Raw genomic sequence first — 12864 nt, forward strand, 5'->3', positions numbered from 1 at the left:
GGAGGGGGGAAGAACTGTTTCAATAGTAAAGAAAACGAATCTTTGCATGGATAATATAAACACAAAAAAAAACCTATTCTAATTATTCGAGATTAAAAGAGCAATGCGAAGATGAGAGTTGAAAGTTAATCACGTTTTGAATTTTTCTTCATTGTTGCAAAAAAAAAAAAAACTTTTTTTTTTCTTGGAAATTTAACACATTTTAGGGGATTCCTAAATTGTCAAAGCAAGTAATTAGATTTGGTACGCCTTCATAATTAACAAAGAAATCTAATCATGTACACAACACTTTGATGGACTAGAAAGATTTTTTCTCGGATCTAGTTAACCTTTTGTCAACATATGTGTGCAAAGTAAACAAATGAAAGTTTCCAAGCAAGGGCGATTTCTCGCCTCTAAATAACTCACTTGGAAACATATCATGGCTACGTACTTCGTGCTGATGTGGTATGAAATGTAATGAGATTTTTCGTTTCGGAAAACAAAAAAAAATTAAATTTGTTTTCAGGATTGATGCATGCAAATTATTAGGAAATCCCAGTAGAATCTGGAGGTAAGGTGGTTTCGTAGTCAATGAAGGAACCGCAGCAATAAACAAAGAACGAAGACAACACAGAGAGAGATACCAAAGGAAGAATGAAGATGATGAAAAGAAAGAAAAACACACGCACAAAGGATGATGATGCAAAAAAAGAAAGAAAAACATTGATACGATGACGGAAAGAACACACATATATATATAGGATAATGAAGATGATGGACAGAAAGGAGAAATTAGAAGAAGGAAAGGTAGATGAGAATATATATATATATAGAGAGAGAGAGAGCATGGAAAGTTAGAAGAAAACAGAAAGAAAAAAAAGGAAATTCGTGGAAGGATAGAGAAGAGAGAACTGTGGAAAGAAAACGAAAACACACAGAGAAAGAAAGAGAGAGAGAAAGAGAGAACAGACAGATAAACAGTGACTAGCGTGAGAGAAATAGCAGAGCAGAAGATGTAACAAAGAGGACAGAGAAAGAATACAGACAGAAAATGGAATATAAAGCGAAATAAAAGATGATCAAGATTTCTAAACAAAGAAAAATTACTAACAAGAGAGAGAAAGCCACCCTGAAGAAAAGAAGCCTCTTGAAATCACGAAGATCCCAACGTGCCGATTTCACACCAAACCATGCCACGTGGATGTTATCTGCGGATATTAAGTCCAAACACCTCGACATGGGGGGGGGGCCGAAGTTCCGCAAGTATGCATTTCACTCATAATTCACTTCCCGAACCGTTAAATTTTTTATGACCCACTTCACGTGATCCATAAGCTCCTTCGCGGAATTATCCATCCACCGAATTAAAGCAAACATCGCAGGAACGAGGCCAATAACTCTGTTGCGAAGCTTATTGTTCCATCAATGGAAAGGCGAGGTCGCTTTAGAATCCCAATAAACGTGTGTGTGGGGAGGGGGGGAATGCCAGAGGGAGGGAAAGAAGGGTGCAAAAAACAGTGCCACTTACTGAATGATGTGTAATAATATTGACGTAAGACATTCAAGAAGTGGGGGGAAGAGTTCCCGAAGTGACCTTAAAAAATCATAAGATTGTGTTCAACCTAATCTTTGTTAAACTCCTCCATTAGTGTGTTCAATGCATTGAAACCATACGATTAGCTGACGACTTCCGCTAACTGTTTAAGGCTTTTTATTTTGATCTCTTAGCTTTATGGAGAAGTCAGGAAACGAAGAGACGAGATTATTCAAGCTCCTCAACGAACGATAGTACAGTTCGGACTGGAGTGAGTAAACGATCATACTAATACAAGCATCTACACGGTCAGGTCAATCTTCACATTTGAACCACGTGACCAAAACATGCGGTTAAATGCATGTTGCAGGATTCTTTTATTAAACTAAATAGATAAAAGCATGTGGTGTTGAAACAAAATTTCAAGATTCATAGCTAATTTTTTTTAAATTACAGAAACCAAGACATAAAAGATTTATTATAAATAATTTAAATTATTTATTTATACTGATTCTGATACTAATATAGTTATGAACATATCTATTAGTAGATGTCTGGCTATGATAACTGCTCATCTATTATTACTACATTACGTTAACTCTGTTTTCTGATCAAACAAACAAAAAATGACTGTAATACATTGCTGAATTAGGTTTATGGGACAAAAATGGAGCATTTTTCTCTCAATGCAATATGATCACTGAGAAATCTCTTAGCAACTAAATCACAACACATACACATGGGAACAATGAAAACAGGAACACAGCAGCACGATTAACAACAACGAAATAAACAGAAATTACATAGCAACCAAATAATACAAGAACATGTCTAAAGCTCGTAAACAAGGGTCTTTTACAGAATAAAAACAAGAAGGTTTCCTTTTCCGAAATAATAATACACCCTTTGTTAGCATCAATAAATTGGGTATTAATTCTCTACATGAGATGGTGATGATGTTGTTTACAGCTTACGTTTCATAAATGTTTTCAAACTGTAGAGTAAAAATGCACTTTTTTTCTAGAAAAAGAAAGTGCTAATGGAAAGAAATCAATGGAATTTTAAAGTGTAAACTAGCACCAAAACAAAGCTATTGACATTCTGTCGTCGCGCTACCGAAGTCACCAAGAAAGGTGCTCCCATCAATACACAGGAGTCGGAGAAACAGGAAACACCTGTCTCGTTTCTCAAGTACACACAAGGTCTAAGTGATATAAATGGTATCCCTAACAACAGTTCACTTATGGGAGACCTGTGCAGGCTTTGTTTGTGTCCTTTGTGAATCAAGGGGGGGGGAGGAATTTGCGTATACAAGTCTTCACTTTGGTAAGGGTCACTATTTCTCCCCCGTCTTTCTTTTTATGCGTCCCCCTTCTCCTTTTCTGTGGTCTAAAGGAAGAGGGGGGGGGTAGGGGAGGTGGTGTTGAAAGAATCAGGCACGATCTGACAAATGGGAATAGTTGCGCTAGGCGTGAATGGCTAAATTAATTACCTGACAGAGCAAATGGTGTCTCTCTATATCAAATTAATACCAGAGAAAAGAACAGAGAGAAACGAAAAAGGGATCCACACGGTCTCACTATTTTCCATCCAATAAAGCATGATTAATGGTAGCAATCCGACGAACGATAGTGCCAGCCAGCCACCAGAAAACCCGGAGGATGGAGGGATGGGGGGGGGGGAAGAAGAGAAAAGGGTGGGCTTTTCATTTCTACATTCCTGCACCAGCTCTTACGTTAGTCGACACATGACTGTGAATTCTAGTGGTCGCCACTTCCCTTTCGTGGATATCCAACATCACGATTGTATAATAGCTTTAGCGCCTTTTCAACGCGCATGCATTTCACTGCTCACCCACGTGAACACAAGAATGCAGTAGCCATGACCACCATACGGTGGGGGGGGGAGGGGGGAAGACGAGGGAGGAATCAGGAGGCGAATGGAAGATCGCACGCGAAAACTCAAACGAGAAAAGAGTATGCGAAAACGGGGAGGGGGGAAAAGCAGTAAAAAGAAGAGCGACCCGCAACCGCTGCCACTACAGCAGCAACACCCAAATTCTCTGCCCTCCCTGCTTACCCCCTATACACACACACACATCGTGGCACTCAGCACGAACAAATAACACGTTTTTAAAGTAATCAACGAAGAGGAAATGGATTTCTGTAAACCTGCACACAGAAACGATAAGTTGTAATAATTTATACCAACTCGGGCAAGTAAGGAGATTCAAAACGAGAGCCGTAATGTTAGTAAAGCGGAAGAAATTGATTTAATAAATCTTTAGATGGCACAACAAACCGCACTTGTTTTGTTTAACAGGATTTTTTTCCTCTTTTACTTCTAAATTCCGTAGATATTTCTTTAAGGCAGTCAAATTAACAGATGCTGTTGCGAATACATGGGAAAAATTTCTCATAAACTCATGATCTTTGATGCTTTCCCAATGCGTTAACTCTTATGTATTAGACAGTAGTTAAACATCGCATATTTCGAAAAGAATGAAAAAGACAGGATCTTGTAGAGTCTAGATAATTCACGCAACAATAAACCTATTCTATTGTTACATACAACAATGAAATTTTTATGCATTTATAAGTCCTTACAATTTTATATTCGCCAATAAATATGCTATTATTTTCATTGTTGGCAAGTACAAATATCTACAGTCCTGCGAAGCAATTTTATACATTGAAATATGTTTTCAATGTATTTGTATTCATAAATACAAATATATCGTGACAAATTTACTGAAAAACAAAGTATATAAAACTTGACAAGAGAGAAGACAGACCTTTTATCCATGGCGCTAAGGGAAAAACAGCTGAAGGAAAATGTGAACTTTAATGTGGAATGCGGAAATGCATTTACCTACTGTTAACTTAATTTTTCAAAGTTTTAACACATACTGAAAATAAGAGCTTTGGAATCTGAATAACAGTATTCGATGATTTTATGGTTATCTGTGTGGCTATAATTCATTGTATAAAAGAAAGGAAAAGTAGCTTCTGTGTATAGCTCCACTGCCATGCAGGCAAACCTTCAAGGAGATTTAACTTCGCGAGAGGAAAATTCATAAATTATCCACTCACTAAATCCACCACTATGAGAACTGTAAAGGCTAAAAAGAAGTTTTTATCGTTTAGGCAAGTATTGCAGGGTTCAGCACATTAGCCCAGCTAGTGCGTCACTTTATCTAGTGTCTCTTGTGTCCTGCAAATTACCGTATCTAGCCTATGAAAGTATGGAGAGACATGCTGATGGTTTGCGACTTGATTCTGCATCATTATATTGTCATTACTACAGACTTCGCCTTAATGCTTCTAACAGACTTACTGCTCCCCCCTAATAGACACCGTGCTTAGGATCCCCGAGATAAAGTATCACTGACGTCACAAGGATTTTTATCACAGTTACCACTGCTTGTGTCATCTTCACTTCCAAGACGCGGCTCGTCTATTGTCTTAAATTGGATCTGTGTGTGAGAGAGAGAGAGTGAAACTAAACGCAGTTTATTATTAAAGGAAAGATAATTTCTTCCCTAAAACAGCATTTCATTAACGAATAACGCCGTACTAAACTGAGTAAATAACGCCATCCGAGATCAGCTGTTTAGTGGCTTGTTCCAAGTATGATATAGCGAAGTTAATCAATTGTAATATGCCCACTGAGAGACATAATTATTAAGACATTTGAACTATAGATTTAGCTGGAAAAATTTAATCAACCGGTATGAGACCACCACTATCCTGCGTATGGGAGACCTGAAGTGGCTTGCAAAGGTTTCATGTTTGATCTTTAAGGAGAGCAGGTTTTTCCGGATTATCTACACATAAAAATACAAATCTAAAAAAAAACGATTTGAAATCTTCAGTCCATTCAGATTAGTGGGACTATATGTTTAGAAAGATTTTTTGAAGGAGTTACCGAAAAATACAGATATAGTGATTGTTTTAAACGACAATTCGTTTTCGTTAGTTTTCAATGGATCATCGATGTTAATTAAAATAGTTTTCTTTTTCAGGGCTTTCGTAGTAAAAATATTGCTATAATTATTCCAATTAGTAACTATTATCTACCAAAATCAGTTTTAACTGTTTCATTGTTTTTATGCATGAAATCGAGAAAATTTAACAGACTCATTGTCTAGAAAGTTGCAAAGCAAGTCCACTGACTTGGTGATTTATTCTTCAAAAGAATGCACAAAGAGAAATTAAGCACAGACATCTCATGAACAAAAAGATTCAACTATCATAAGACCACACGCTACCTTTGAACCAAACAAATGTTGATTCTGAGTGAATAGTTTCAATCCTAAAGTTATGACAGCATATAGTTCCAGATAACCCCTGTGTGTTATCAACTTGGCACGACTTATCTGATTTGTAGTAAATTATCATAGGCGAATCTTGCATATTAAAATTAATGTCCGTTGATTTGTTTAGATCTTAGGATGCACGTTCACACTGTTGAATCTATCACCATATTTTGAACCGCCTCCTACCCATTTAGGTGAAGATCGTAGATAATGTCTCCATCAAAAACAATGCTTGACATCCTTAGGCCATAATTAACTCACCTCGAAATCAAGTAATTTAATCAAGTTTTTGAGTTACATGACAAGGAAAGTATTTGCTGTAGAGGAAGGTTTCAAGATTGTGTTTTTGTTTCTGTCATTAACGATGTTCTTGTATCAACAAGAAAAGAGAATTGAAAATTTTCTTCACACATATGGCATTCTCCTTAATTTTCAAAGGTTATTCAGAGAATATACAGATATCATATTTGAAATTATTAATATTTAATAATATTGAAACCGTACTTTATTAGTGCAAGCAAACATTGAAAAGCGAGTGTTATCTATGGGCGCTAAAATCTTAAATCTTCCATTGAATATTACTGCTTACTAATATTCTGGGTACTGAGTGTAGCAACACATTTTTAGCATCAGACTTAAAAAGATAAGTTTCTGGTGTATTATTACTTTCTACAAACAGTGCAAATACATAAACACCAAAGACCATTTAAAGTCATGTACCGTTATCCGCAAACGCATTCATTATATTATTCAAGAGAACTGACTTTATGGAATTAACACTAACAGCATCATTTTCCATCGATCTATTTCAACCAATAACTCTTCCATTGTAGCATTTTTGACTATCTGCAGCCTTTTTTCTCTCCGTAAGCTTCCTAAGCCTCGCTTTGAAGGCAACAGTGCACCTCGTAGAAACAATGGGATGAAGCTGTATATCGCCTTTGATACTCTCTCTCCATCCGCATAGGGGGTTTACGTTCATTTATCTATGCCACAGAATATTAATGACTTTCAGGGGTTCCTTGCTTAAATTTCCTCTTTTTCAGGAAACGCTGGTGTTAGAAAGCAAACCGGGTGACTTTTTGTTTGTTTAACTTCTTCGCCAAACATAGCTTCGGCTTTTTTTTTAACTTAATGAATGAAGCAAATTTTCTCCACTGTTAGAGAAAGGAAAAGAACATGATCTATCTTCGAAAATGGACGCAGAGAGAGAGAGAGAAAAAAAAAGATAAATCTGGCATTATCATTCGTCCGATAATCTTAGACCATGGATGGCAATTTTGGTCGAGTCACTTTGTGACAACCATTAAATTAGTTTTTAAAAATACTTGTTATCAGCAGTTGGGTGTAGCTGACTCGCAAAGAGGAATATATATGGCAGTTCGACTTATGTACACTAGGGGGAGAGCTGCGATCTAATATATGTTTATACTCCACTTCCATCTTTGACTTACAACAACAAAGACAAAATCATAAGCAATACAACACATATACAAAGAGAGAGAGAGAGATTCATAGATTTCATACAACAAATTTGAGGCAAATATAAATTAATTCATGATGGAACGTCTTGTGTTTGTAAAAATTAATTTTTTTTTCCTGCATAAATTGTACAGTTTATTTTCCAATAGAATTAAAGGGAGATAGACAGAAAAAATAAAGAAAAGAGACAAATGAGGAGAGAATGAAAAAAATTACACATAACTGAAACGATAATGAGATTTGTTTTTAGTATTCTAATTAAACAACTAAGAAAGTCTGTGGATTTCTCTTGTTATCCAAGCTGGTTTGTTTATCTCATGCGGGAGATAATATCTGGGTGGCAGAACTTACCATCTCCTTGTGAGATTAAATAATTTTTTTATTAATCTTTTTTTATTTAACGAACAAGATCTTTTTAAATATTCCTCTCGACTTAAACAGGATTCGAACCAAGGTTTATCCAACAAAAGTGCACACGATGTTTCAACACTCTGAAGGCTTTAGGGGATGGAGATACAAAGAGCAAAGGACAGGCGAACGCACATGCAGAACAAGATATATGTGGGGTGATAGAAGAAGAAGACGAAATTGATACGAACTAGAATTAGCGAGGAAAGAGAAAGAGATAAAGAAGAAAGTCAGATATAAATAAGAGTAGGGGCGAGAGAGGATGGAGGGGAGAAGGGTTTGTGCGCTCGTTGGGATGCCGCATTTGTCTTCCTTTGTTGAATTTGCTTGAAACTTTTAGGGCCCTTCCTTTGATGGTGTAAAATTTTCTTTAAAATATTATGGTCGTTTTGGTTGGTATTGTTAGCTGTCGCTAGGATATCTTCCTTTCGCACAATCTCCGCGAGGTATTGCTTCTCGTATTGTTGACGTCATGAGGCCACGTTCTTCAGCGCACGAGTTAAGCCCCGTTGGTCAGGAGCCCACACTAGCCAGGATTGAAAGCAAAGCCCGCGGGAGAGCGCCATTATTCACCGGTCGTATCTCGCTCTAATCCCAGCCTGCTGGGTGTGTGTTTCTCCTTATCTCATGGCCAGGCCCTAACCGAGAAGCAATCACTTAGGCAACGTGCTCGGGGGCCGGGTTTTTAGCCCGCCGAACCCTCCGGGGGACTGAAGACTAACTAGGCTTACCGGAGCTCGCTCTCTCTCTCTCTCTCTGGGTACGGGATAGGATGTGTCGCATTTCGTTCTGTCCACTCTGCTGACTCTACCAACTCGAGCGCAACGGAAACGCTATCTGGCTCGTCATCATTATTATGGAGTTACTAAACTGGGCAGTAAGTATGGGAGTCACGTGGACACGTAAAAAAGCAGGAGAGAGAAAAAGAAACAAGAGATGGGTAAAAATAAACACCGATTCAACTGAACTAATACAACACTTTGTCTCAATATATAAGACAAATTATAATTATAATTGCTGGTTTGACATTTACTAATTACTAATTAATTTTACTAATTAATATCCTCATTGCAAACATGAACAAAATTCCGTATTTATGGTCACACACTGAAATTTTTATGTATTTCTAGTATAAAATAGACATGAAATAAATAATCGAAGATGTATTTGAAATGCGTTTTCTATGATTCTTCTTCTTCTTTCCCTACGCGTTATTCCCGCTTCCTCTGCAGGGTCCGCGTGTTACTTAGATGCGGCTTCTTTGTTAGTACTACTCCCAACCGACCTGTCGCCTGGTCTGCCGCTGGGGAGGGGGGGGGGGAATATATTTTTTGACTGTAGAGGTGTGTGTTCAAGGGCCGGTTTGCCTGCTTGTGGGATGAAAAACGCCAGATAAACTGGTGGAAAAAACCCTACTGCCCGCGCCCAAGACCGGCTAACTTGGCTATGCCTGAGGAAGATCCTCAAATTCCTCACGTCTACGACGGGAATCGAACCTGGGACACTCCTTCCCCAGCCATATGGTTGCGAAGCGCACAGCCACTAGGCTAACCGCGCGGACAAATGCGTTTTCTATGATTCTGAGATTGAAAATGAAAGCAACCATTGACGATTTTCTAAGCACTCACCATTTTAGCAATATAAAATACAGTAAATAATATTGTCTTTGCAGGCCTGATTGGCCGAGTGTCCGTTCTTCAACCAATAAGCAGGGTTTGAATTAATCACGTGTGCTTGGATGTTTGTTTTAAGCGATAAATTATTTTTATACTCCGGTGTGAGACTGTGTCGCTTTACTTGTTGAAGAACTGAAGTGGTTTGACAAAGTTCCGTCTGGAGAACAAGGTTTTGGATTATTTAACCCTTATTCCAACCACAGTACTAATGTACAATAGGTCTACACCATTTCTGAATGGGGTTCAAAAAACAAAACGCGATTGTTACTGATGCCTACAATTCTTCCCGATCAAAATAAAAAAAGAATCTTCCTCTTAAATAAGAATTTATATAAAATATACTTGTAACATTAACTATATTTTAAAATTCAATAAAAGTTTTTTTTTCAAACCTAAAAAAAATTCTTTAATTATTTTATTTACAAAAACACCTATAATTTAATTGTAACCTTTTAAAATAAAATATTAAGGTAAGTTAATTGTGCGTTTAATGAAGAAAAAAAAGTCCTTTTCAGGACTGCCAGGGTAACAATTAGCAATGCTGAACCAAGGAAGTTAACTGAGGTTCGGCTGTTGCTGTTATCCTGGGTGATGAGTTTTTGAGTTCGCCCCCTTAGGGTTTTTGCCTTAAGGGAGCACTTTGAGTCTCCGGGGAAGGTGTTCTCCGGCACGGCCAGCTGAGGGGTTCTTGTCGGTGAATTATTTTCCTCGGAATTTGAGCGGTTCTGCTCAGTGGTCGGGGTGCTAGGACGGGGCGGCCGTCACTGAGTGGAACCAACGCTGAGCGGTTCTGCTAGGTCGGGGAGCCCGTTACTGAGTGGAACCAACGCTGAGATATGGACGGTCTTTCGCCCACTATGGAGTGGCCTAGAGATCGTCCGATTTTTTGAGATTTTACCCTTTACTTACTAATAAGGGTAACAATTAGCAATGCTGTACCAATGAAGTTTAACTGAGGTTCGGCTGTTGCTGTTATCCTGCTGAGTTTCGAGAGTTCGCTCTCTTAGGGTTTTTGCCTTAAGGGAGCAATTTGAGTCTCCGGGGAAAGTGTTCTCCGGCACGGCCTGCTGAGGGGTTCTTGTCGGTGAATTATTTTCTTCGGAATGAGCGGTTCTGCTCGGTGGTCGGTTTCATTGAGTGGAACCAACGCGGAGATTTGGACGGTCTTTCGCCCACGAATGAGTGGCCTAGAGATCGTCTGATTTTTTGAGATTTTACCCCTTTACTTAAACAGAGGGTAACAAATGGTAATGCTGTAGCCAATGAAATTTTAACTGAGGCTCGACTATTGCCGTTACCCAGCCATGACTAGAGCTTTTTAGCTCAATAACACCTCACCCACACAGATTTTCTTCATTCAGATGACGGGATAAAGAGTCAAGGACTCAGTCCATCGCCCAGTTCTTTTAAGAACTTGTGCTTTTAATGATAAGAAATCATTCACTTGTGTTGATCATTTGATACTGATCTAATGTTTCTGTGATTTGGTTTTTGATATCAATCCGAACAGCAGTTGTAATAGTTAGAAAATAAATATGCAAACCACCGTTTAATTTCGTTAGCAACGATGATCTCGAGTTAAATTGATTTAATCAATTACAATTAACAAATGTATTAAACAATTTTGCAGCTTGGTTGACTGAGTTGATAGTGTGTCCGCTCTCGAACCAGGCTGTGGGTTCGAATCCCATTCTGTCAACGATATTTGTGAATGTCTTGAGGCAGACAGTTTTTACCGCATTTCATTTTGTGAGATAACCACCCTTCCTGTTGAAGGCCTGAATTTCCTTGAAAAAATATCATATTTGGGTGTCTTGGACAGGTGTCCTGATTATCAAATCCTTAGCCTACCCACGAAATATTGTAGTATACCCATATGCCATTATAGTACTAATGCGTATACTACTACACACACATTAGTACTATAGTACATGTGCGTAAACATCAATTTTTTTTTAATTCTTTTATAGATGCAGAATAGTTCGTTCATCAAAACGTATGATGTATATTGACAGAAGCGAAATAACGCAATAGTCCTAATAAATAAAAACTAATTCCTTTCTTTATCTCTTTTTATTAAGTTAATAATGTAGCTAATGCAAAATACATGTAGTTAAGCAATAACATATTTAGCTATATTATTGTAATGTAGCAGTCCTAGAAAAAATACGTCACAGATAATTTATTTTAAAGGAGAGAAATTGAAAAGAGAAAAAAAAAGCATAAAATACAATGTTTTATTTTGGAGGTGGTCAGAAAGAACAACACACCTTCAACGCGTTTGGTCCGTTTTACCTGCAGATGAACGACAATCTCGTAGGTCATTGTTGGACGAGATTGTCTATACGCATTGGATAGTAATATACCTCTAATGTATACAAGTACATTAGAGGTATAGTACATTTTGTATCTATTATAGATGCATTAACCAGGACTAATGGGAGTATCTTATTTCATCCCTAAACACTTGCAATAAAACCTTTTTGAGAAACAACGTTATACACAAAACACAAGACGTCTATTTTGTACCTGAATACTACTTCATAAATATTCCTTGTGATTCTTGACATGCGTTTTCAGTAATGCGATTCTTTTGTTTTTAATATACACTATGAAACATTTCATGGTATTCCCGCCTACTGTTCCTTGAAAGCATTAGTATTCTGCTAATGGCGAGGACTGTGCCCCCTACTTCTACGCCTTCCAGTTCATTTCAGACATGTTCTATTAGTTAAGATCGGAACCCCACCAACTACTGCAATAGTCGGATGCTATTTTATCCTAAAACGACGTATTATAGATTTATGGCTTGGTAATAGAAAGCGATATTGTGCCGGAAGGTGTCAAGGTGGTAACCACAACATTGCCATAGCGTAGCACACGAACACTTGTCCCAGAATACCAATTTGGACGATATAGTATCATGATCTGCCCTCAAACATTAAAAAGTATCTCTGAACAAAACTGTCTAACCCTTTGTTTTTTTTCCCCATAGCTAAACATTGCTTTATCATAAAATAGCTAATTATTAAGTAAAACTGTTAAAACTACATCATTTTGAGAATTATACCACTGTATTTTACTTCTATGACTGAAATTAAACAAAACAAACTTTAACCTCAAACCTGAACGTGACGTTGCATTTGTAAATCTTGTGGCGCCACAAGATTTACAAGATGGCGCCACAATATGGCTTCCTATATTAAAGTCAGTAACTTCGATTGGCAAAGATGTTTGTGGTAATATTATTTGCGTTTCGGTTAAATATTTCTAATAAATTACGAAAAATAATTATTAAAATTTCGAAAAATAAAAAAAATAATTATTTTAGTTTTGATTAAAATTTTATAAATAAAATCTCAAGAACACACCAATATTAATTTATAATATTTTTTAAATAATTTATCTCAGTCTTCAATAGATGATGCTGGAGATTTCTAGGAACGCCCTTGGAAGGTAATGGA

General features: G+C 37.3%; 1 protein-coding gene across 1 annotated transcript in view; it reads right to left on the bottom strand.

Annotated features, from left to right (window-relative positions):
- Positions 1-12864, bottom strand: part of LOC150096698 (cytosolic carboxypeptidase 6) — a 414915-nt gene that overhangs the window by 233143 nt on the left and 168908 nt on the right. The gene's annotated exons all lie outside the window — the stretch shown is intronic.

The sequence above is a fragment of the Typopeltis vanoorti genome, chromosome 18 (assembly GCF_054136105.1).
Source record: "Typopeltis vanoorti isolate ZY-2024b chromosome 18, IOZ_Tvanoo_1.0, whole genome shotgun sequence".
Taxonomy (NCBI): Eukaryota; Metazoa; Arthropoda; class Arachnida; order Uropygi; family Thelyphonidae; genus Typopeltis; species Typopeltis vanoorti.